The sequence below is a fragment of the Sarcophilus harrisii genome, chromosome 2 (genome assembly GCF_902635505.1).
Source record: "Sarcophilus harrisii chromosome 2, mSarHar1.11, whole genome shotgun sequence".
NCBI lineage: Eukaryota > Metazoa > Chordata > Mammalia > Dasyuromorphia > Dasyuridae > Sarcophilus > Sarcophilus harrisii.
Genome location: NC_045427.1, coordinates 246,108,491 through 246,133,265, shown reverse-complemented (window position 1 = coordinate 246,133,265; position 24,775 = coordinate 246,108,491). Strand labels below are relative to the sequence as shown.

At 36.6% G+C, this 24,775-nt stretch overlaps 1 pseudogene; it reads left to right on the top strand.

The window, feature by feature from the left end:
* The window catches only part of LOC100933968, a 120,294-nt pseudogene extending 95,886 nt beyond the window's left edge, over window positions 1-24,408 (top strand).
* The last annotated feature ends 367 nt before the right edge of the window (window positions 24,409-24,775 follow it).

Sequence of the window (24,775 nt, the reverse complement as noted above, 5' to 3'; positions counted from 1 at the left end):
AGCTCATTGAGAGCAGGAATGTGGTTTATTTGTTTGTTTTTATTGGTGGTAGGTTTTGCCCCTCTTTATATTCTACTGCTTAATACAATGTCTGGCACATAATAAACTTTTAATAAATGTTTAATGACTGATGTAAATTGATGACATATCTGACATGGAGAGATGCTATATTAACATTTGCAAAGTATCATGGTGTAAAGGAACTGCCTTCACTTAGAATCAGAAAAACCTGAGTTCAGATTCTGTTTCAGGCAAATTATGAACTAGCTAAGAGGAAGACAAAGGGAATCCCACATACTCCCTCTTCCTCCTCCCTAATATGGACTACAAATGTGATTGGAGAAAACTCAACCTCTCAGAATTTCATTTTCCTCACCTGTAAAATGAAGATAATGAAGATGAACCTACCCACTTTACCTTGATGTATCTTAAATCACTATATTAATCTGAGTAATGATTATTACGTTTGAGGATATCTGAACAACTTCTGAGATGCCTTATTTGCTAACTGCAAAGCATCTGAGAAAATCTGGAGTTATGCTGGAGAAGAAATAGTAAGCAGATATGTATCTTAACAATTATATGTAGGGGCAGCTAGGTGACACAATGGATAGAGCACTAACCCTGAAGTCAGGAGGACCTGAGTTCAAATCTGATCTCAGACACTTAACACGTCCTAGCTGTGTGATCCTGGGCAAGTCACTTAATCCCAATCGCCTCAGGAAAAAAAAAAAAAAACAATTATATGTGTTCCTAAAATTAAAAGGAATAAATAATGCAACTATCTCAACAGGCTAAAATAATCAACCAAGTCAACCAAAATTAAATTAAATAATTAATAATAATAAATGTAAAGTCCTATTCAAATACTCCAAAGGGGCTATAGTCCCACTGATGTAAAGAGTCAATCTACAACAATGCAGATCACAATGCATCCTTGTCTGCCCATCCTGTATGAAGCTATTTTCATGTATTCCAGTAAAGCTACCATGGGGGAGAAAGGTATACCCTACATTCAGGCTTCTATAACAATCAGCTGTTCAAGGATTGGTTGGAGAAGCCAAGGTTAGGAAAAAACCCATAGGTGGAAAATACCTGAGAATTTTCATGGACTACAAGCTCCATCTGAGACATCAGACTAGCCAAAGAAGCTAATGCAATATGAAGCATTAATAAAAATTGATCATGCTTTAACAAAAGCATGATATACAAAAGGGAATTGCCCCATTATGCCAAGCCTTGGTCAGGTCCTCTCTGGATTGCTGTATTAAGTTTAAGACAACACTATCAGGAAGGACAATGGGAAGCATATACTAGTAATAACAATAGTTAGCATTTATATAGAACTTCAAGATTTGCAAAATGTCCTACATATTTCATCTGAACTTCACAGCAATGCTATAAGATGATTTTATTATCTACATTTTATAGATGAGAAAACTGAGGCATAGAGAGATTAAATGACTTGCTAAAGTCACAAATAAGTAGATATCTGAAGCAAAATTTGGACTTGGGTTTTTTTAAGTGCATATTTATCTCTTCATCTATTTGACCACTTTTGTTCTTCTTGTTGTTCTGTAGTTTCAATCATAACCAACTCTTTGTGATCTTATTTAGAATTTTCTTGTAAACACACTAGAGGAAACTGAGGCAAACAGGATTAACTGACTTGCCCAGGATCACATAGCTAGTAAGTTTTTGAGGATAGATTTTAACTCAGGAAGATGAATCTCCTTGACCCCAAGCCTGTCAGTCTACCTACTTACTACCCACCTGGCTTATTCAACAACCAAGTTGGCAAAATGTTTGAAACTGTATCACAGGAACAACGGAAGGAACTAAGACTATTGTGCTTCTTAGAGAACATTTCATTTGATTCTTAAAACAACCTTGTGAAATAAGTACTACAGATACTATAATCCTGTTTATAACAATGAGAAAATTGTCAGAGAAGTTAAATGACTCATTAGACTGAGAGCTAGTAGATAACAATGTAACCCAGATTTCTCTGACCCCAAATCCATCATCCTTTGCACTCTAACATTTGAATTTAGATTCCAGGTAGATAGAACAAACAGAGCTGGTGTCCAAAAGAACTCATTAGGTTGTAAACACAGGATGAGGCAGGGGTTGCATCTAAGTGTGTGTGGAGTAGGAGGAGTAGATAAAACCATTTCCCATGGAACTTCACTCTGGGTCGTTTCTGTGGGAAATGTGCCCTTTGATGGATTCTAAACTAAGTTAAAACATGTCTCTCAGATACCTCCATATAAAGTCCTAGAGTAGTGTCCAAGAAGCTCCAACCTAGTCCTTTCTCATAGCAGATTGAAAGGCTTTATGGAGCTGAATCCTCCTCAAAGAATATACAGCACCAAATGAAATTTCTGGGGAAGTTTATGGGAGAAGCAGAGCACTTAGACCCAAATACCCACAACCTAGACCCCAGCAATCCAACTATAGAAACCATAATTTCAGAGTTACATTCCTGCGCCTTAATACCCAAAGACAGAAAGCAGCCTGGTACACCAGATTGAGTCTAAGACTAGGAGTCAGGAGACCTAGTTTTAAATCTTGACTCTGGCACTACTGGGCAACTTTTAAGTAAGTCAATTCTTCTCTCAAGGCTTCAATTTCCTCAGCTACAAAATAAGAGAATTATACTAGGTAATATTAGATTATAATAGATAATACTAAAATATGCTAGTTAATATCTAAGGAGTCTTGAAATTCAAAGATATCAAACATTTCAATAGTATACACAGTTTTGACAGATTGGAAACATCTTCATAAAGAGATACAAAGTCATTTGGAAGCACATACATAGATTTAGAGATATAAATGAACTCAGGAATCCATACAGATAAACAGTAATAGCCTGTTCTCTCACATATCCAAAAACCCAGACACAAAGGTTCCCTCAAACCACACAGAATCATATTTAAATTTGTCCAACAACCCTAACAACCCAAGCTAACAACTTATTTCAACATTTATCACAAATGATCTGCCTTCCCCAGCCTTCACATCGCTAGTCAGTCATCCATGCTTATGTTGAGGTCTAGATTTTGGGGTATCTAAATGAGATTAGGGTTTAGTTGAGGTCTAGTGGCAGGTTTGGGGTACAGGAAATCAAATAAAGCTCCCCTGCAACCCCCTTGGATTCAGCGCAAGGATACAGCTGTAAATGAGGTCTAGTAGTGGCGTGAGTCCCCAATAAAAGCATTTATTGGCCCAAGAACTAGATTGATAAAAGAGGTTTATTATTAGGTTTGGAAGTAGGAGATAGGTGAAGGTAGAGATAAGGAGGGCACTGGACAGAGGGTCCAGTGGATAGAGGGTTCTCATATGGCTAGCATATTTGGAATCTCTGAAAAGAGGGGGTCCCAGCATCTCCCTTTTTATAATAGGAGACTTAGCTCAAGGGGCTTTTGGGTGTAGCCCCAAAGTTGGCTCAGATCCAGGTGGGGCTGGGACAGATTTGTATCTTCTATTGGAATTCAAAGAGACCAGGATTTGTGGGTTAAAGGGTAATTTACATTAACTGGGGGGGTTGGGAATCAAAGATAGGAATCTTTCCCACATCATTCCCCCCTCAAGCAGTTGGGACTTAAATTCATTTAAGGAAAAAGACATGGGACAAAGTCTCTTATTGAGGCAGAATTGAAGATTTTCTCCTTTCAGGATTTTCCAAGTTTAGGGGTCCCCTCTTCACCTAGAGAGCTCTTCCTCCTCCAAGGTATCCCTTATCTATGCTTCCAATAATTGCTGGTTTCCACCAAAACTCAGTTCCAATGCCATGTCTGACATAAGGCTTTTCCTGACTCCTCAGTTTCCCTTGCTCCCAACCAAAAAATAATGTGATTATAGTGTTTGTGTTCTATATTTGCTTGCATGTTTATACATTGTTTCTCCCAATAGGATATAAGTAGAGTGAGAGTTATTTTTGTCTTTGTATACCCAATTCTTAGCACACTGTCTGGTCTATAGCAAGTCCTTAATACATGTTTAGTGATCAATTGGTTGATAGCCCACCACTAACATTTAGTACCTGTGTAATGAATAGCTGATTGATTGATTAAACCATGCCTCCAGTATAATAACAAACCATATGATGGGTAAAAGCCTCCGGGTTTGGGGTGCCATGGTTCAAATATCTAAATAGTTCACATTTATATCACACTTCAAAGTTTATAAAATCATTTCCTCATAAGTCTGTGAGGTAGATCATACAAGAACTAATATTCTCATTTTGCAGATGAGGAAACCCAGACTCAAAAAAGTCAGTCAAAAAACTGGGCCAAGTCCTAAAGCTAATATGTAGAGTTAAACAGTGGGCCCCAGAATTTCTGACTGTGATTTCAATTTCCCTTCCCTCTAGCACACCGCATATCTATTTCCCTTCCTCCCTGACTGGGCAAAGGATCAGGTAAAGGGCACTTTTCCCTCTCTGCCCACCTGGTCCTTTGGGATGCCCCAGGAGAGGCTGGGAAAGTGAGTTTCTCAAGAGGGTCTCAGTTCAACATAACACAATGAGTTTTATATGACAGTATGCAAATTGTTTAGAAAACAAGTATGAGAGCAGAGTGAACAAAACAATACAGCACCGGGGACTGAAGAATAGAGGTGTTTTATTCTGAACCAAGACAGGTTAGACATTAGACAAAGGGGAAAGAGATGGGGGGCAATGGAAAGGGAAGGTGTGGGGGGAGTGAAAAGAGAGAGGGTTTCCTTTATCATTTAGGATTACAATGGACTTCTCTGGCTTATATAGAAAAGTGGTCTGGAGCTGACACTTTCTCAGATGCTCCTGAGCATACAATTGCTTATGATTATTCTCACATTGTGTGGATCTGGGAGCACAGAATTGAGGGGCATTGTGTGAATCCTGAGTATACAATTGTTCATGATTACAGCTCACGTTATATTTGCCACTTCAGAAGAGTCTCAGCTACTGAACAGAGGTCTGTCTGTGACCCTGCCCAGTTATGGCCCTGTGAACCTCTGACCCAGGGCCTGCTCAGCTCTAGCTCTGTGTCCCAAGCTTGAATCGCTGCTCCCTGAGGTCCTATATCCCAGGAACCTAATCTTAAACCAGCCGACAATGAAAGAAATTGAAAGGAATTTTTGAAAGAAATAAGGAAATTGACAATCTATGAAATAGAACTAGTTGATTTTGACATATGCAAGAAGAATGGGAAATTCCATTTGATTTTCCCAAAAGAATATATATACACAGAGAGAGAGGAGGAAGAGAAAAAGGAGGAGGAGGGAGAGGAAAAGTGGAGAGAGGAAGGGAAAAGAGAGGAAGAAGAGGGAAAAATAAGAGTCAGGGAGGGGAGGAGGAAAGAGAAGAGAATAAAGGAAAGGAAAGAAGAAGAGAGCGGAGGGAAGGGGAAGGAAAAGAGAATAAAAGCATGTTCACTAAGTAATAGCAAAGGTCGTCCATTAGAAATGGTTGTGGATAATGGTCATGATGAGGGGACCCCTGAAATTCTCACTCTCTCTCTTTAGCTTTGGGGGGAAACTCTTGAGAAACTCCCTCAGAGAAGCTCTCCCCTGAGAGACCCACCCCAGGGAATCAAGATAAAGTGGTTTCATTCTGTTATCTAGGTGGGACTAGTTGAGTCCAGGACAACTCCTACTTGGCCCTAGCTGGAGATCTAGATTTCTATTGACCTCTACTGATTCGGAGATTAGTCCAGGGACACTCATTCAATTCTAAGATTCTCTATTCTGATTCCAACTCAAACTGCCCCACCAAGAACTGCCCATAAAGCAAGCTTCCTCTAGCCCAATCCCTTGCAGAGGGCCTAAAAACCAGAAGCATACCAAGGAACCTCTCTCAGCCCTTGGCATAACTATAACCCTCTGCCTGCTGAAAAGACATTCTCTTTTCAGCGTTATTCCCTCTTTATCTCTCACACCTATTTTTCCCTAACAGGACCTCTCTGTCAGGATTTCTCTGCTAGAAACTTTCTCTGCTAGAGGATTTCTCTGCTAGATCTTTAATTTCTCTGTTGGGACCTGCCACTAAGGAAGTCAGCCTCCAAGCAAAAGCTGACTTCTCAGTTCTAATAATAAACTTCTTTTGCCAGTTTAACTTTTTGGGTTCATAAATTCATTTACGAAGGACCTGCATAGACCAGAAAGGGGTTCCCCAAACTCCCTGCCCTGAGCCCAACCTCATCAGTCAGAATGTTGGCTTTGCTGTCAGAGGAGTCAGCTTCAAATATTTATTCTGCTACTTACTACCACAATGACCTCTTTGAAGTAGCTTCACCTCAGTTTCCTCATATATAAAATGAATCACTTGTATTTACTGATCTTTAAGATTCCTTTTGATTCTGCATCTATGATTCAGATTACCCAGAGGCTGGCTATGAGAATAGTTCCTCTTTTCCCTTTCTCCCAAGAAAAGGGGGATTGTTTTCTAAGGCACAAAATAAAATGAGATGTTTTCTTCCACTTCACCCTCCCCAGCTAAAGACCCGGGCAAGGCAGAGAGCCACTCAAACCTGTGGAAATTCTTAGCTTTAACCAAATGGAGACAACATCTCCATCTTCCCAGAAAAGAGATTATTTGAAGGTGATGATGTGTGTGAATGAGATCCCTTCTGCTCAGAGCGCAGATTCAGAAGGGAAAGAATTCCCTAACCCCAAAATCTGTAGCAAGAAAAGAAGGTTTTATTTTTCACCAAGAGGCTTTCCCTTAGCAGGCATATTTCTTAATGAAAAACTTTGCAAAGAATGAGCTGGCAAAAACCTATTTTATGAGCAAATCTGGGGGCAGTTTGAACTGATTATCAATCAGACCAGGATCTCCCAATTGAATGAAAATCACTTTGAAGATTTTGGAGTTTCCTGAATGAGGATACAGGCTCTCCAAAAGATCAATGGGGGTTGATTTCCTCTTGAATGATACTGCTTATCTCAATCTGGGAGGGTGTGCCTTCTTTCTAGACTCTCTGGAGTCTGGAAGACCCTGATCTCTCTTCTTTTGCAGATCAAAGGGGACACAGTTTCAGTGATTATTTTACACAATCTTTTATAGAGTTCACCCTTGTCAAAGGCAATATCTCAAAATGAGCCAACTTATCTATAGTCCAGTGTTAATGTGGGTCTTTTTTTTTTTTTTTTTGTACAGACCCATGATCTCATTGCTGCAGAGTAAAGCTTCTTAAACTGTGGGTCATCACCCCATCTGGGGTCATATAATTGAATATGGGAGTCACAAAAAATTTAGCAACAGTGAAAAGTATCAAACATTATGCCAAGATTTAATTCTTTATGTAAAAATGAGGAGATCCATCTCATTAGTATTTAAATTTTCTTTCATCTTTAATAAGTGGTAAAAATCATATATATATGTGTACATATATATGTCAAATAACTTTTTAAAAATCAATTTCTTTAAGATTTATTATCAATAAATTTTATATTTGTATGACCGTTTTATATGCCTATATACCTAAGTTCGCATAAACATTTCTCCAAAAAAAAGATCCACCAGTGGAAAAAGTTTAAGAAACCTCGCTATAGAGAACTTCAGGTGAGAATATTCCCTCTATCAATGCAAGTCAGTATTATTCTGCAATTGACAATTCAGCAGAGTTTCTTGGGTGCTTACAGACTGAGGTAGATGGGTGCTTAAGTTCCAATGTTTTCTTACAGGTCAATTAGCAAATGTGAGTGGAGGTAGGAGAAGGTAAAATAGACAACAAGGGTTTGGTGGCTGGAAATGTATATCTTGAGACTTAAAGGGAGATACTTAAAGGGAGACTTAAAGGCAGTGCATGAATCTGGAACCAAGATCAGTAGCCAGGATCAGCAATTCCTAAATGATCCCAAGACAGTAGTGATATCTGGAAAGGACATTGGGATAAAAATAAAAGCCTGATAGGATGTAGGAGGGATGGGGAAGAGGGTAACTAATTTACCGAAAATCTTGAACATCAGGAACTGAAGTTTTTATAGCAAGTGTGAGAAACAAAACACTGAGCCAGAAAAGGAAAATTATAATTTTCTGCAGGTAACTTCAAACTCTGTTTCTGCCCTTTACCTTCTCCTGAATTCCATGCAGTTAAAGAACTCCTACTTTGTAGCTGCATTCATTAATTTCCATAACAACCATTGACTATGGAGCAGTAGACACATTTAACTCTGAGAAGTCCCCTGTGATCAAGTGATCAAGGATCAGCCGTGTTATCTAATGAAATTGGTGCAAAAATCTCAACCAAGCATTTTGTAATGGGTGCATTCATTTTCTCTCAAGACATGGGAAAAGTGGATAGATCGAGTGAATATAATAAAGATGACAGTATTACCTAAACTAATCTATTTATTTAGTGCTACACCATCAAACTCCCAAGAAACTATTCTAATGACCTAGAAAAAATAACAACAAAATTTATCTGAAAAAACAAAAAGTCAAGAATTTCAAGGGAACTAATGAAAAAAAAATCAAATGAAGGTGGCCTAGTTGTACCTGATCTAAAACTATATTACAAAGCAGCAATCACCAAAATCATTTGGTATTGGCTAAGAAATAGACTAGTTGATCAGTGGAATAGGTTAGGTTCACAGGACAAAATAGTCAATAACTATATTAATTTAGTGTTTGACAAACCCAAAGACTCCAGCTTTTTGGATAAGGATTCATTATTTAACAAAAATTGCTGGGAAAATTGGAAATTAGTATGGCAGAAATTAGGGATTGACCCACACTTAATACCGTACACCAAGATAAGATTAAAATGGGTACATGATTGAGGCATAAAGATTGAAATTGTAAATAAATTAGAAGAGCATAGGATAGTTTACCTCTCAGACCTGTGGAGGAGGAAGGAATTTGTGACCAAAGAAGAAGTAGAGGTCATTATTGATCACAAAATAGAAAATTTTGATTATATTAAGTTGAAAAGCTTTTGTACAAACAAAACTAATGTGGACAGGATTAGAAGGGAAGCAATAAACTGGGAAAACATTTTTACAGCTAAAAATTCTGATAAAGGCTTCATCTCTAAAATATATAGAGAATTGACTCTAATTTATAGGAAATCAAGCCATTCTCCATTTGATAAATGGTCAAAGAATATGAACAGACAATTTTCAGATGATGAAATTGAAACTATTTCTAGTCATATGTTCCAAATCATTATTGATCAGAGAAATGCAAATTAAGACAACTCTGAGACACCACTACACACCTCTCAGATTGGCTAAGATGACAGGAAAAGATAATGACGAATGTTGGAAGGGATGCGGGAAAATTGGGACACTGATGCATTGTTGGTGGAGTTGTGAATGGATCCAACCATTCTGGATAGCAATTTGGAACTATACTCAAAAAGTTATCAAACTGTGCATATCCTTTGATCTAGCAGTGTTACTATTGGGCTTATATCCCAAAGAGATATTAAAAAAGAGAAAGTATGTGGAAAAATGTTTGTGGCAGCCCTTTTCATAGTAGCTAGAAACTGGAAATTTAATGGATGCCCATCAATTGGAGAATGGCTGAATAAATTGTGGTATATGAATGTTATGGAGTATTATTGTACTATAAGAAATGACCAGCAGGATAAATACAGAGAGGCTTGGAAAGACTTGCATGAACTGATGCTAAGTGAAATGAGCAGAATCAGGAGATCATTATACACTTCAACAACAATACTATATGATGATCAATTCTGATGGACATGGCTCTCTTCAACAATGAGAGAATCCAAATCAATTCCAATTGATCTGTAATGAACAGAACCAGCTACACCCAGAGAAAGAACACTAGGAAATGAGTATGAACCACAACATAGCATTTCCACTCTTTCTGTTATTGTTTGCTTATATTTTTGTTTTTTCTTCTCAGGTGATTTTTAACCTTCTTTCTAAATCTGATCTTTCTTGTACAGCAAGATAACTGTATAAATATATATACATATTTTGTATTTAACATATACTTTAACATATTTAATACATATGGGACTACCTGCCATCTAGGGGAGGAGGTGAAGGGAAGGAGGGGAAAAGTTGAAACAGAAGTTGTTACAAGAGTCAATGTTGAAAAATTACCCGTGCATATGTTTTGTATATAAAAAGTTATAACAAAAAAAAAGATGTGGGAAAAGGTGAATACTGTGTATAACCCTACCTCTCAGGGTTCTGGGTCAGCTGACAGGGGTAGATCTGTGTTAGGGACTCAGCCCTTACTAGTGAGTAGGTGAATACAAACTTGACTAACACATTATTATCTAATTATTTAATTAACCCATATTATTTGGACCCAGAACATAAATCATATACATCCAAGCCGATATTGTACAATCTTCCCTGACACTTGTATTGATCTTATTTCTGCTTCTTTCTTTGGGATTAGTAACCAAATTAATACTACCATTGCTTCTGAAGAGTACATGATAGTTGACTGCCCTTTAGCTCTATTCACAATTCCCAGAGCTTCTTTGACCAAAATTCCCTTCTCTAGTCACTATTCCTCTATATGTCTTCTCTTCTCTATGATTCCCCATGATTAAAAGTAAGTTTCTTGAAGATAGGAACAATCACACATTTGTATGTGTATTCCTACTTCTTATTAAGTGCCCACTAAATGCTTTTGTCAATCATTTATTCAAAGGCTCAAGAAGTTTCATAGAGCCTTTTGATCCATGGAATTTGAATGCTTCATTTACAGGAATGGCACATTATTTCTTTTCAAATATTCTGATCCAGACAAAGTGGCCGAGGGGTTCCTGATGCAGTGCATTCCTTAGAGAAAGAAAAGAATCATCCATATAACTATACAACTTCCTATTTGGAGATCAAAGTCAGTACATTACACAAATAATATAAATTCAATGTAGAAAACACTTTGCATGACTTAAAGTGCTATGTAAAAGCCAGTTGTTATTTTCTTTTGTTTCTAGATTAATAAACTTCTTTAAAGACTACAAAAGTTAAAAATAAATAAATTTAGAGTACAAAATGGCTTTCCTTTCTTTCTTTTTCAAAAAAATTAATATAAAATGGTCTCTTGTTCCCAAGATCTTTGTAACCAACACAACAAATTTCTTCTTGTTGAAAATTAGATACACAGTAGAATGTCCCCTTTTTGGTTCCTCCACCTTTTGAAGAATAAAATTATCATTAAAACAAATCAATAACTCATTAACTGCTCTGCTATAGTTCCTATACTTATATATGTTTATTTATTTAGGTAGTATTTTATTTTTTCCAATTATATGTAAAAATAGTTTTCAACATTCATTTTTGTAATATTTTGACTTTCAAATTTTTCTCCCCTCTTACTAAGATAGCAAGCAATCCAATATAGGCTATATATGTACATATACATATATGTTAAGCATATTTCTATGTTAGTCATATTGTGAAAGAAGAATCAGAACAAAAGGGGAAAACCACAAGAAAGAAAAAACAAAAACAATTTTTTAAAATTGGAAATAGTATGTTTTGATTTACATTCAGACTCTTTCTCTGAATGTGGATGGCATTTTCAGTCACAAGTCTTTTGGAATAGTCTTGGATCACTATGTTGCTGAGAAGAGCTAAATCTATCATAGTTGATCATGACACTATGTTGTTGTTACTGTGCAATCTGGTCAATTCACTTAACATCAGTTCATGTAAATTTTTCCAGGTTTTTCTGAAATCCACCTGCTCATCATTTCTTATAGCACAGAAGTATTCCATTACCATAGCTTGTTCAGTCATTCCCAATTGATGGGAACTTCAATGTCCAATTCTTTGCCAGGTGCTTCATATATTTAGAGCTACAATAGGTTTCAGAGGCCATTTAGTCCAAGCTCTTCATTTTACAGATCAAGAAACTGAGTTCAATGGAAGGAAAGTAACATATCTAAACTAAAGTCACATCTCTACCTATTGAAGGGATGTATAGTGAAAGGAATACTTAACTTCACTTCTCTAGAAAGGATTTGAGGGCATTAGGAAGAAGGTCAAATACATGGATAAACTATTTCAGATTGCTTACCATCTCAGGGAGAGGAGAGGGAAGGGAAGGAGAAAGGGATAGAATTTGAAACTCAAACTTCTTTTAAAATGTTTTAATAATTGTTTTCACACATAATGGGGAAAAATAAAAGATCATATTTAAAAAATAAAGACAACTCCTCCCATTAATAAAAAAAGGAAGTTGTTCAAATGTTGGTAGTAGATGTGAAGTCAGCTAGAATTCAGGAGTATACAAGCATAGTAGGAAAAAAAGAGACAGATCGACAGAGAAACCAGAGTGGGTCAGTAGACAGAGCACTTGGTCTGAGTCACATTTGACCTCGAACATTACTAGCTGTGTGACCCAGGGCAAGTTGTTTGACCTCAGCCTCAGTTTCCTTATCTATAAAATAGGGATAATAACAACACCTACTTCCCAGAATTATTGTGAAGAAATTAAAAAGGTAGCGATCAATTGAGGAATAGCTGAGCATTTATGGTATATGGTATATGACTGTAATTGAATATCATTACAACTTAAGATATGATGAAAGGGATAAATCATTCTAGAAAAGTTTGTAAAGACTTGTTTGAAATGATGAAGAATAAAGTGAACAGAACAAAAATAATAATTTTTACTATAACAATACTGTAAAAATAAATAATTTTGAAAGAATTCTGATCATTGCTATGACCAACCATGATTCCAGATGATCAATGATTAAGAATATTGCCCTTATCCTGACAGAAAGGAGATTAACTTAATGTGCAAAATAACACATACATTTTTGGACATGGTCAATATAAGGACGTGTTTTGTTTGATGCGGGGTATTGGTTTTTTTTCTCCAAGCAGCAATATGGGAGGAAGGGACATAAATCCTTGTTAATTAAAAAAAATTTTAACAGATGCAGTATGAGAGGATATGATGTCTAGGCAATGCTCCAACATCTGGTGAAAAGGATCATTCAAAGCCTGAGGGTTCAAATAATCTATCCTTAAATAAATAAATAAAAACCAAGATATTCAATATTCCTAGGTAAACATAATTTCAAATGTGATTAAAAAGTAGTTCATAGGAAGATAAAATCTACTGGCAAGGAGATTAAAAGCAATGAGCAAGTAAATCCTCTGGATTCTCAAGAGCTCAACACCAGAGTATTTGAGTTGACTTTATATCCTACTTGCCCAATGAATCCACAGATGCAACTCACATTAATGTATCTGGAGGGGTAGCTAACTCAAAATGTCTCAGTTATGTTCCATACTTCTTCATTCACAGAAATATCAGCTGATATTATAGGAATATAATAGGTTAACTTACTTCCCCAGTTCTATCAGTAGACTGACTCACAACAGCTAGAATTAGCTTTGTGGTTGGAATACAGAGAGAAGAGTAGGATAAAAAGAAACATGGTATGATTGTGAAAATTCCCAGATCCCTCTATCCATCTTCCCCCTAAGCACCCTCTCTCCTCCCACCACCCCCAAAGCCTCTTTTCTAAACTCCAATCTAGCATCACTGATTGCCTTTTGGATATCTTGATATAAATGACCTGGAGGCATTTCATATGCAACATGTCCAAGCTGTAATTCATTATCTTTTCCCCAAAACCCAGCCATTTTAACAGCTTTTCTATTACTTTCAAGGACACCATAATCTTCCCAATCACCCAGGCTTATAATCTAGATATCTCTGGCTCCTTTCATTCATCCAATTTACCAATTCATTGCTAAATCTTATCATTTCTATCCTTATAACATTTCCCAGATGGAGGCCTTCTCTCATCTGTCCTGAGTCAAGCTTTCATTCCTTCTCAAATGGCCTATTGCAATAGGCTTCTCACTGATCTCCTTCCTCAAATCTCATTTTATTCCAGTCCCTCAGCTGCTAAGAGATTTTCCTAAAGTACAGATTTGACCCCATTATTCAACAAATTCCAGTGGCTCCTTATAACCCTAGTATAAAATAGACTATCTTCTGTTTATCATTTAAAACCCTTCACAACCTGGTCTCTTCCTCCTTTTCCAGTCTTCTCACTCTTTATTCTATCCATGAACTCTATGATCAGCTACACTGAGCTACTAACTGTTCTGTTGTTTATTGGGGTTTTTGGTTGTTGTTTTTTTATTCCATCTCCCATCTCCATGTATTTGTATTGGCTTTTCTCCCTTCCTGGAATGCTCTTCCTCTTCATCTCCACGTCTTACTTTCCCTGACTTCTTCCTTCAAGACTCAACTCAAAGTCTTCCTTTTATAGGAAGCATTACCAGTCTCTCCAACTCTCTAGCTAGAAGATCTTTCCCCTCTGAGATTATCCTCCATCACCTCTATTTATATCTTGATCATACCTAATTATTTACATGCTACTTCCTCTATTAGAACATGAACTCCTTGAGGATAAAGGTTGTTTTTGTCTTGTATTCTCCATATTCAGCGCAATGTCTGACATAAAAGAAACCCTTTATAAAGTCATGATGACTAATTGAATGAATAAGGTAATAGTAGTATGATTTGCATCATCACTCATACATTCACACTGTTCTCACTTTCTCAGTGCACATAATCTAAGTATTGCTACCTTAAACTACTTACAAATGAGATATAAGTATGCCATCAATTACAGTCGATGAAAGTTTATGATTGCAACTCAGGTACTCTGATTTCTCAACAACCAGTTACCAGTCACATACACCCAAGGACCTATGATATAATCATGCCTGTTATACCACTGTACAATAACCAGCTATCAACTAATACCTCTTCTAGAGCTCTTTTATAGTAGGGTGTTTAATGATGGTGAATAGATGGCTGTGTCCTATCCTTTTCATATTTAGTCTTCCCTTTGGCTTCCCTGCTTTAATTGAACAGTGACAAAAGTTCTAAAATCTGACTATTTCTCCTATGGATTATCCAAATCATGGCAAAACTGAGTTTATCTCCACGTCCTACTTTTAAATAAGTGTTCTGTGGAAAATGAGTGGGCAGAGGGTAATAGGTGACTTAGCTATGTGTGTGTATGACTGGAATTAGGGGAACAAGATATTGAGTTAGCTATATGGGAAAGAGAGTATCAAGAAGGCAGGAATGATTAAATGGAGAAAATTTAGGAAGACTATATAACCCAAAGTTCTATTTAGAAAATACACCATTGTATCAGAAACTCTTTATGTTATAAAAGACCTTTGAACCATTACATAAAAGATACTTGTAGAATAATCTCATTGTCTTGGTTCATGATTCCCACCAAGATCCTGGGGGAAAATGTGTGCATCGCATATCCACCCTACTGTAATAGATTCGTGTAGATCACAATATTATAGAAAAAAATTTAATTAAATTCTGAGTGTTTCTCCAGAAGGAGCTTGAATCCCTCCTGAATCCTACTTGTGTGCCTTAACAAACTGTGAAATTCTTCTGACATACTTTGATAAGTTACAAATTTGCCTTGCCTTTTTATTTCTTGGTCCTTTGAAACAACGGTGTAAGTAAGTGATTGATTCATAGCTACTTCATGTACCTGAGACATTTACTAGCATTTGATTTTTTTTTTATTTAATAGCCTTTTATTTACAGGATATATACATGGGTAACTTTACAGCATTAACAATTGCCAAACCTCTTGTTCCAATTTTTCACCTCTTACCCCCCCCCACCCCCTCCCCTAAATGGCAGGATGACCAGTAGATGTTAAATATATTAAAATATAACTTAGATACACAATAAGTATACATGACCAAAACATTATTTTGCTGTACAAAAAGAATCAGACTTTGAATTATTGTACAATTAGCTTGTGAAGGAAATCAAAGATGCAGGTGTGCATAAATATAGGGATTGGGAATTCAATGTAATGGTTTTTAGTCATCTCCCAGAGTTCTTTTCTGGGCATAGCTGGTTCAGTTCATTACTGCTCCATTGGAAATGATTTGGTTGATCTCATTGCTGAGTATGGCCAGGTCCATCAGAACTGGTCATCATATAGTATTGTTGTTGACGTATATAATGATGTCCTGGTCCTGCTCATTTCACTCAGCATCAGTTCGTGTAAGTCTCTCCAGGCCTTTCTGAAATCATCCTGTTGGTCATTTCTTACAGAACAGTAATATTCCATAATTTTCATATACCACAATTTATTCAGCCATTCTCCAACTGATGGACATCCATTCAGTTTCCAGTTTCTAGCCACTACAAAAAGGGCTGCCACAAACATTCGTGCACATACAGGTCCCTTTCCCTTCTTTATAATCTCTTTGGGATATAATCCCAGTAGTAACACTGCTGGATCAAAGGGTATGCACAGTTTGATAACTTTTTGAGCATAGTTCCAAACTACTCTCCAAAATGGTTGGATTCGTTCACAACTCCACCAACAATGAATCAATGTCCCAGTTTTCCCACATCCCCTCCAACAATCATCATTATTTTTTCCTGTCATCTTAGCCAATCTGACAGGTGTGTAGTGGTATCTTAGAGTTGTCTATTTGCATTTCTCTGATTAATAATGACTTGGAGCATCTTTTCATATGACTAGAAATAGTTTCAATTTCTTCATCTGAGAATTGTCTGTTCATATCCTTTGACCATTTTTCAATTGGAGAATGGCTTGATTTTTTATAAATTAGAGTTAATTCTCTATATATTTTGGAAATGAGGCCTTTATCAGAACCTTTGACTGTAAAAATATTTTCCCAGTTTATTGCTTCCCTTCTAATCTTGTCTGCATTAGTTTTGTTTGTACAAAAACTTTTCAGTTTGGTATAATCGAAATTTTCTATTTTGTGATCAGTAATGATCTCTAGTTCTAGCATTTGATTTTTTAAAAGGAGGGTCACATGGTATGCAAAAGGGCAACAGAAAAGTATATAGAAGCTTACAGAGTTAAAAGGCATTACAAAGAGACTGAAATTTGGATTGAATTTTACATACACACATGCATTTAGGGTTGTAAAACAAACAGCCCCCTCCTGCTAGAAATCCCCTCCTTCTCAAGGGACCTATATAGTCATCCAGATGTTATAGAATTACAATGCAAATAAGATCTTCCATGCATTAGGAATTACTAGAGAATCAATCTCCTTTAAATCTGTACAGTCCACATCACTCATAGTTCAAGTAGATGTCAAAGTCTGGCTTTTTCTTCTATGTCAGAACCCTATCCATTGATGTTCTTTGGCTCAAAAAATAAATAAACAAACAAACAAATAAATAAACAAATGAATGAGTGAATAAATAAATAAAATATAAAGCATTCAGTGAATAGCCAATTTACCTAAAAATGTCCCAAATAAAAGTGTTCCTCTTACAAAAACCACCTCTCCCTCAAATCCTGGCTTAGTCCAATGCTTCTTGATTATTAAAGAAAGGGAGTTTGAGGTTAATTTTTATTCTTCTCACACTGCTATTTCTCATAACCACCCATTTATTAATTTAACAGACAAGCAAGTCTCTAAAATTTTGTGATCATAGAAGTATAGTCATTAAGACCATAAAGGACCTTAAAGATAATCTAGTCCAATTCTTTCATTTTGAATAGGAGGAAACTATTGAATCAGGGATTCAATAACAGTGAAAATAGTTAGCATTTACATAAGTATTCTAAGGTTAACAGTAATAATAGTTAGTATTTATACAAGTACCCTAAGGTTAACAGTAACAATATTTAGCATTTATATAAAAACTCTAAGGTTTGCAAATCTTTTGCATGTTAGTCCATCAGTTTCTCACAGCATGTGAGATATGCTATGTGATAAACGCTAAATGACTTACCCAATTCATAGCCAGTAAATATCTTAGACAAGATTTGAACTCAGATCTTCTTGATTCCAAGTCTAGTACTCTGCTCAAAGAATAGCTGGTTGATTCATAGACACAAGATTTGAATCATCAGTCTCAAAATCCAAAGTAAGTAAAGTAAAGTACCTTCTACTTCTTTTAATGCCATCTCCTCCATGCAAGATGAAACCAAAATCTCTACAATTCCTCTTTACTTAGAGCTCACCATATATTCTCTCTCTCCCTCTCTCTCTCTCTTTCTTCCCCCTCTTCTCTTCCCCCCTCTCTTCTTATCTCTTCTCTTTTCTTCTCTTCTCTTTTTCCTAGTTCCATAAGTTACCAGGCAATTTCATTTTACAAAAAAAAAAAGAAACTAAGGCTGACAATGATAACCTCGCTTAATAGAATAACATACCTATAGTCACACAACTCAAAAATGTTTGTTTATAGTAAGTGTCCAAGCTTGGACTTGTACCTAGATCATATTGCCTTCAAGACCAGTACTCTTTGTATCATCCTAAACTGATTCTCCAAGACTGGTTTCCTTTGTGGACTCACTGCAGTGTTCCATTGGGGGAGATGAATGAAAATTTCCCATAGTTTGAACTTCTCATTCTCAATAGTCTGGGATTTTTTCTAGGTCCACCAAGAAGCTAAATCAATGTCATGAAAATAGGATCTATGGGAGAATATTCAGGTCTGTGGTTTGGATAACTGGAATCAAAAGATCATACATATTTATATGGACACGAGTCCCAAAAACACTTCTTATCTCCTGCCTACCAGGGCCTCACTAATCCCTATTTCTCTTAACAGCCAATCCCATATCTGGGACATGTGATATCATCTCTTGATTTTGGGCATAAATTCAGACTCTCAGAGGTAGAAGGTACTTCTGAAGCCTTTTAGTCTAACTTATATTGGATCAAGAATTCATTCTTGATTATTTGTTCAGCAAACAATTGATTGATTCAATTAGAAAACATTTAATAAGTGATTATTATGTGGAAGACACTGTGCTAAGCATAGGAAATACAAAGACCAAAATAAATAATTCAAACACTAAAGGAACTTAGATTATTTGGGGGGAGGGAGGATACATCTATACAAAGAAGTATATACAAATTATATTCAAAATATTTTCAAGAAAACAGTAATAATAACTAGAAGGATGGGGGGAGTTAGGAACCTTGTTTAATCTGAGCTATACTTTCAAAGATACTAAGTTGCTACAAGACAGAGATGAAAAAGAAGAAAATTTTCAAAATGGAGAAATCACTTATACAAAGCCATGGAGGTTGGAGATGGCACATCTTGTTGAGGAAAATAGCAAGCAGGTAGGTTTGACTAGGCTGAAGGGTGGAGAAGATGAGGAGATATATGAATAAGAATAATATGAAATGATTGTAAAGATGTAAATCAGATTTTGGAAGGCCTCAAATGCTAAGAAGAGAATTTTCTGTTTCATCCTGTAATTAATAGAACCATTAAAAACTTGTACATAGAAGAACATCCTCAGATCTATGTTTTTAAAATATTGATTTGACAATATTATAGATGCTGGTTTAGGCAAGAGAAATTTGGAGGGAAAGACATCAATTGCTATGGAATGTCAGAGTCTAAGCTAAGGTGGAAGCTATGGGAGTAGAGAGAAAAGGAAAGATAAGTTGAGGTGAGCCCAGAAAGACTTGGCAAGCAATTGATATTGAGAGAAAGGGAAAGATAAATATGAGTTTACAAATCTATGTGACTGTGTGCCCCCCCCCCAAAAAAAAACCAGGAAGCTTGAAGAAGAAATGAATTTCAGGGGAAGTATAAAGAGTTCCATTTTAGATATGTTATGTTGCAATGCTTCTAGGGCACCCAAACAGAGATGTCCAGCAGGCATCTTCTCCTGTCACCAAATGTGAGTGTAACAAACCCCTAAAAGGATGTCAGAGGTTCCCAGTAACAACTGGGCCATCCAATATTTCATAGAGAATTAATTACTTGAGGAGTGGCTTTGGAGGTCCTAGTCTCAATTATGGACTGTCTGCAAAACTGGACAGACCCTGGAGAACAACAGGAACAACTACCATTTCCTTCTTCCAAAGATATCCTGGAGCCCACATAGACACAATAGCAGCTCACAGCTTGATCACTGGGAGTGTGCTGCAAATTCAGTCACAGAAAAGAGAAAAACAGATACCCTGGGAAATAGAGCTAGTGGAGAAATTGCATTTCAAGACTGTTCTTCCAAAAGCAAATGTAAACAGCCAATTAGGGAATGTCCATAAGGAATAATATCATTAATGGATCTTTATGGACCATGAAAAATATATTTCTCATAATGCTAGAATTCAAGGGAAAGTCACTTCTGATACTAAAGAGTCATTCTGAGTCATTTTTTTGAAACACAGCAGCCTTTTAGTCTTCCTTCGCTGCCAGGGAAGCTGATTTTGGAAAAAGAATGAATCCTGGCTAAAGCTTTTATTTCCCATTTTATTCTCACATTTGCATTATCTCTATAAGCAGTAGTTTAGACTGTGGTATTTTGTTATTATGAAGAATATTATCTGATGCACCATGAACCAGGGACTATTTATTTCTTTTTTCTTGTTTTTAATAATACATTTTATTTTAACATCCATGGACAAATAAAGCAATATATAAACAAAATAAAACAATATAAACAAATAAGCAATATATAAACAAAAACAAAGTAGAGAAAATGCCCCTTCAAAAGTACAAGTGAACAAACACATACCAAAAAAAAAGAATTTTAAAGTATTGCCATGTAACCAAACCTTTCTGTTATTTGTCGATTACTCTTGAATCAACAGAAAATCAAGAAACCCAATCCTCTAAAGATTCCCACCCTCCTCAAGAACCTATCCAGTTTGGGAACAATTTACTTTTATAAAAGACCAAATTTTAGAAATTGAAGACAAGAGATTTCTGTTCCCTCATAGTATAAACAAAGCAAATAGATTCTAAAGCATTTGAGGTAGAGAGAAATGACCCAAAGGGCATATCTGCTCCTTACCAATTTAATTCAATAAAAACTTATGGAGAACCTATTATATACAAGGCATTATGCTAAATTTGGGAAATAAAAAGAGAAAAATTAAATAGCCCCTCCTTCAAAAAATTTACATTCTAATAGGGAGCATAGATAAGTAAACATAGAACATATAAATTGTAATTTGAGGAAGGACCACCAAACACTGGAGCAAGGACCAGGAAAAGCTTTAGGTAGGTGATGGCCTCTGACCTGCCTTGAAATAAGTTCAGGAGGAAGACTATTCCAAAGGCACAAAGGCAAGAGATAAAATATCATAGATAAGGAGTAGCAAGAAGACTAGTTTGGTCACAATTGGTGTGCAAGGGATGGAACAATCTGAAATAAATCTAAAACTGTAGATTAAATTCAGATTATGAAGGGTTCTAAATGCCAAACAGGAGTTTTAATTTTCTTTGAGTAAAAGGGAGATGCTAAAGTTTCTTGAGCAGAGAAGTGCCATAGTAAAAGATAAAGATGGATCCTAAACCTGGACCATGAATAAATTTCAAGAAATTTCTGAACTTGGATAGAGAAAAAAATTTATATCTTTATTTTCACTAATCTCCAATTGGTATTTAGCATTTCCTTCACTTGTAAATGAAGACAATAAATATTCTTATGAGGAGTTCATAAGTTTCACCAGGTCTCCAAAAGGGTCTATGACACAATAAAAGGTTAGGAACCTTGCTTTAAAAGATTATTTTGATAATCGTGGAAAAAATGGATTGGAGAGGAGAAAAAAAATGGAAGCAGGAAAAAACAGGCTATTGCAGAGGTCTTGGACAGAGATAGAAGACTTAAACAAAGGTGATGACTGTGAGAGATAAGGGGAAAGATATGAGATATTGTGAAAAGAAAATGAACAAGAGCTGGGAAATGATTAGGTGTGGTTTAAGGTGGGGGTAGAAAATGAAGAGGAGAGAAAAGTCAAGGATGACCACAAAGTTGCAATCCAGAGTAAATGGAAGGATGGCAGCAACACCAACAAAATATTAAAATGTTAGGAAGAAGGGTGGGCTGAGTAGAAAAAATATCATGTTCCACTTTGAGTGGAAAAAATATTGCACTTGAGTCATATTGACTTTGAAATACCTATTGGACATCTACATGATGATGGACATCTACATGTAATATGGGACTAGAGCTCAAGAAAGAGACCAGGACTATAAATGCAAGTTTAGGAGTTATCTAATAAGATATAATTCATAAATTGATGAGTCACTAAGCAAGAGAATATGGAGAAAGAAGCAGCAAAGCCAAGGGAAAGGAAAAGTGAGGAAGCAATAAAAGTTCATTTGGTAACTTTGGAGAGATGAGCTTCACTTGAGACATTGGACCAGAAGCCAAATTTCAAGATATTTAGAAGCTGAGTGGAAGGAGAAGTGGAGGCAACAAATATAGATCTTTTTTTAGGAGTCTGATGTTGAAAAGAAAATCTACAGAATCATAGTGTTGAGTCAGTCAATAAACATTTGCTAAGAATTTGAAGATACAAATGTAGTTGGGGAGTAGTCAAAGAAAGATGGATCATGGGGAACATAGATGATTGATGAGCCAGTTTCTGAGCATGCATAATGGAAGGCCCTTTGTAAAATGCTAAGTGGATGATGAAGGAATGAGTGAAACATTTATTAAGCTCTTGTTATTCAGAAATTTCAGCTTTGTCCAACTCTTCATGAGCCCTTTTGGGTTTTTCTTGTCAAAGATACTGGGGTAGTTTGCCATTTCCTTCCTCAGTTTATTTTACAGAAGAAGAAACAGGCAAATAAGATCAAGTGATTTGCCCAGAGCTGCAGTTAGCAAGGATCTGAAGTCAATTTTGACTTCAAATCTTCCTGATTCTAAGCCCAGTGCTCTATCCACTACCCTAGATTTTTAGTAGCCATGTTTATAGCAAAAGCAGGCAAAATTTCCACTGGATGATGACTAAGACCCTAGGCTGGGAGAATTATTATTCCACAAGTTCCTGGGTTTCTGGGATGTCACTATTAGTATCTCAGGGGAGATGATTATCAAGGTGATAGTGACTATTTGACTTGTCTGGCATGGGCTCTCTCTTGCTTCCCTCAAGGTGCCTTGCTACTTCATCTAAGCTGCCTTTCCCAGTCTGTCAGTCACAGTTTGTGGGGATTGTTAGCCCCTTCTCCACAGGAGCTACCTCCCCTGCTAATGGCCTAGCTGCAGGATCACTGGTTGGGAGGCAGAGGTGGTGGTCGAAGGGAGTTCTGCCACTCCCAGGGTTTCTCTGCCTATTGGTAGCAATTGCAGCAGTTGTGCTAGTGGTGATAAGTAAAATGAGTCCTTTCTCTACAATGCTTTCTCCCCTCAATGATAGCTTTAGGGGCTGGGCTGAAAGCAGGTCTGTTGGTACACAATTATTTCCAAGATTCTTGCGTGCAGAATCCTTGAACTATGTCCATCAGGATGTGAAGGGAAACACTGGTCAAGACGGTGAACATTATGGTTTTAGTTACTCAACACATCTGCCTTCTAGTTTCCCCTTTAGAGTACCTACTGCTTTTGCTGAGCTTTCTTGCCTACTCTGTAAGTGGCAGAGGGAGATGACTAACTCTTTCCCCAGGAATCATTTCCCTACATGATAGCTATAAGGACCGGACAGGAAGCAGAACTTGTGGTGAGGATGCTGTCATTTTCAGGGTTCTCTTGCCAACTGATATGTTATGTCATGATATAACTTATATCAGTTATGTTATGTTGCATTAATTACATTAATTAATTAAATTGATAATGGGACACTAATCATAAATTAATCAGTGATACAGGAGAGACACTAACTGTAATTGGCAACAGATACTAGAAAGAACACACCAGAATGGGAGCTCCATAATCACCACTAGTCCCGTAAGCAGACCTCTAGAACATTGAGTTCTATAGACCCATCTGGGAATTCAGTTAATCCAGGCAAGGAAATTTGGAATAAGAACCCCCAGAGTATGCCATACTCAATGGACTTCACAGCCTCAAAGACCTAAAGTCAATCCCATCTCCTTTTCCATGGTGTTTGGTGACTTAGATCAATTATTATTGCTAATGCTTTTACCTTGAATTGGTCCTAGGTGAAATACTCTCTTAACCCACAGGAGCTCACAAAGTCATACAAGTCAAAGGGTTCAAATCTCCTGATACACTTCAAGAACACCCATGAAACAGTCCAAACTATCAAGACCTTGTATACCTGAACAGCTCCCAGGTATTTGAAAACTGTCACATTGAAGAAACAATGTGTTCCTTTCTGTTGACATAATGATGGAACTGGCAGGTCTGCCAGGCTAAGCAATAGGGTTGGACATAGGGTTATTGGCCCAGAAAGAGTGCTGAGTTCTTGCTGCACATGCTTAAAAATGCAGAGTAACACAGAACTCACGATTTGTTCTTAGCTTCTCTTGTCATTGAGCATATCCAAGTTAACAAGGCTCCCAAAATACAAAGGCATACTTACTGAGCTCAGGGTCCAATCAACTCATACATGAGTTTCCTCTTGCCATATTGAAATGATACTTACAAAAAAGGAACAAATTGTTTCTACACCAGAAGAAGAGGTTGCTCAAAAGAAAAAAAAAGATCCCAAAAGAAATTGAAAAAACAAAAATTTATGGCATGGGAGTAAATGTTTTATTAACATGCAAATAAAGATGAAATTTAAAAAGTAATATTGCTAATTTTTTATCAGAAAAATAGTTTTCCTTTAAATATGTAATTCTTTAAAATATAAAAAGTGTAACCAAGAGTAACCTGATTTATTTAATGAAGCTAAAAGATGAATCCTTTGTTCTGGCCTTGAATATATCTTCCTTTAAAACATGTGGAAACCAGGGCAGCTTGGTGGGACAGTCCTGAAGTCAAGAGGACCTGAGTTCAAATATGACCTCAGACACTTAACACTTGCTAGCTGTGTGATTCTGGGCAACTCCCTTAACCCCAATTGCCTCAGCAAAAAAAAAAAAAAAAATCATGTGGACACTTCCATTGACAAC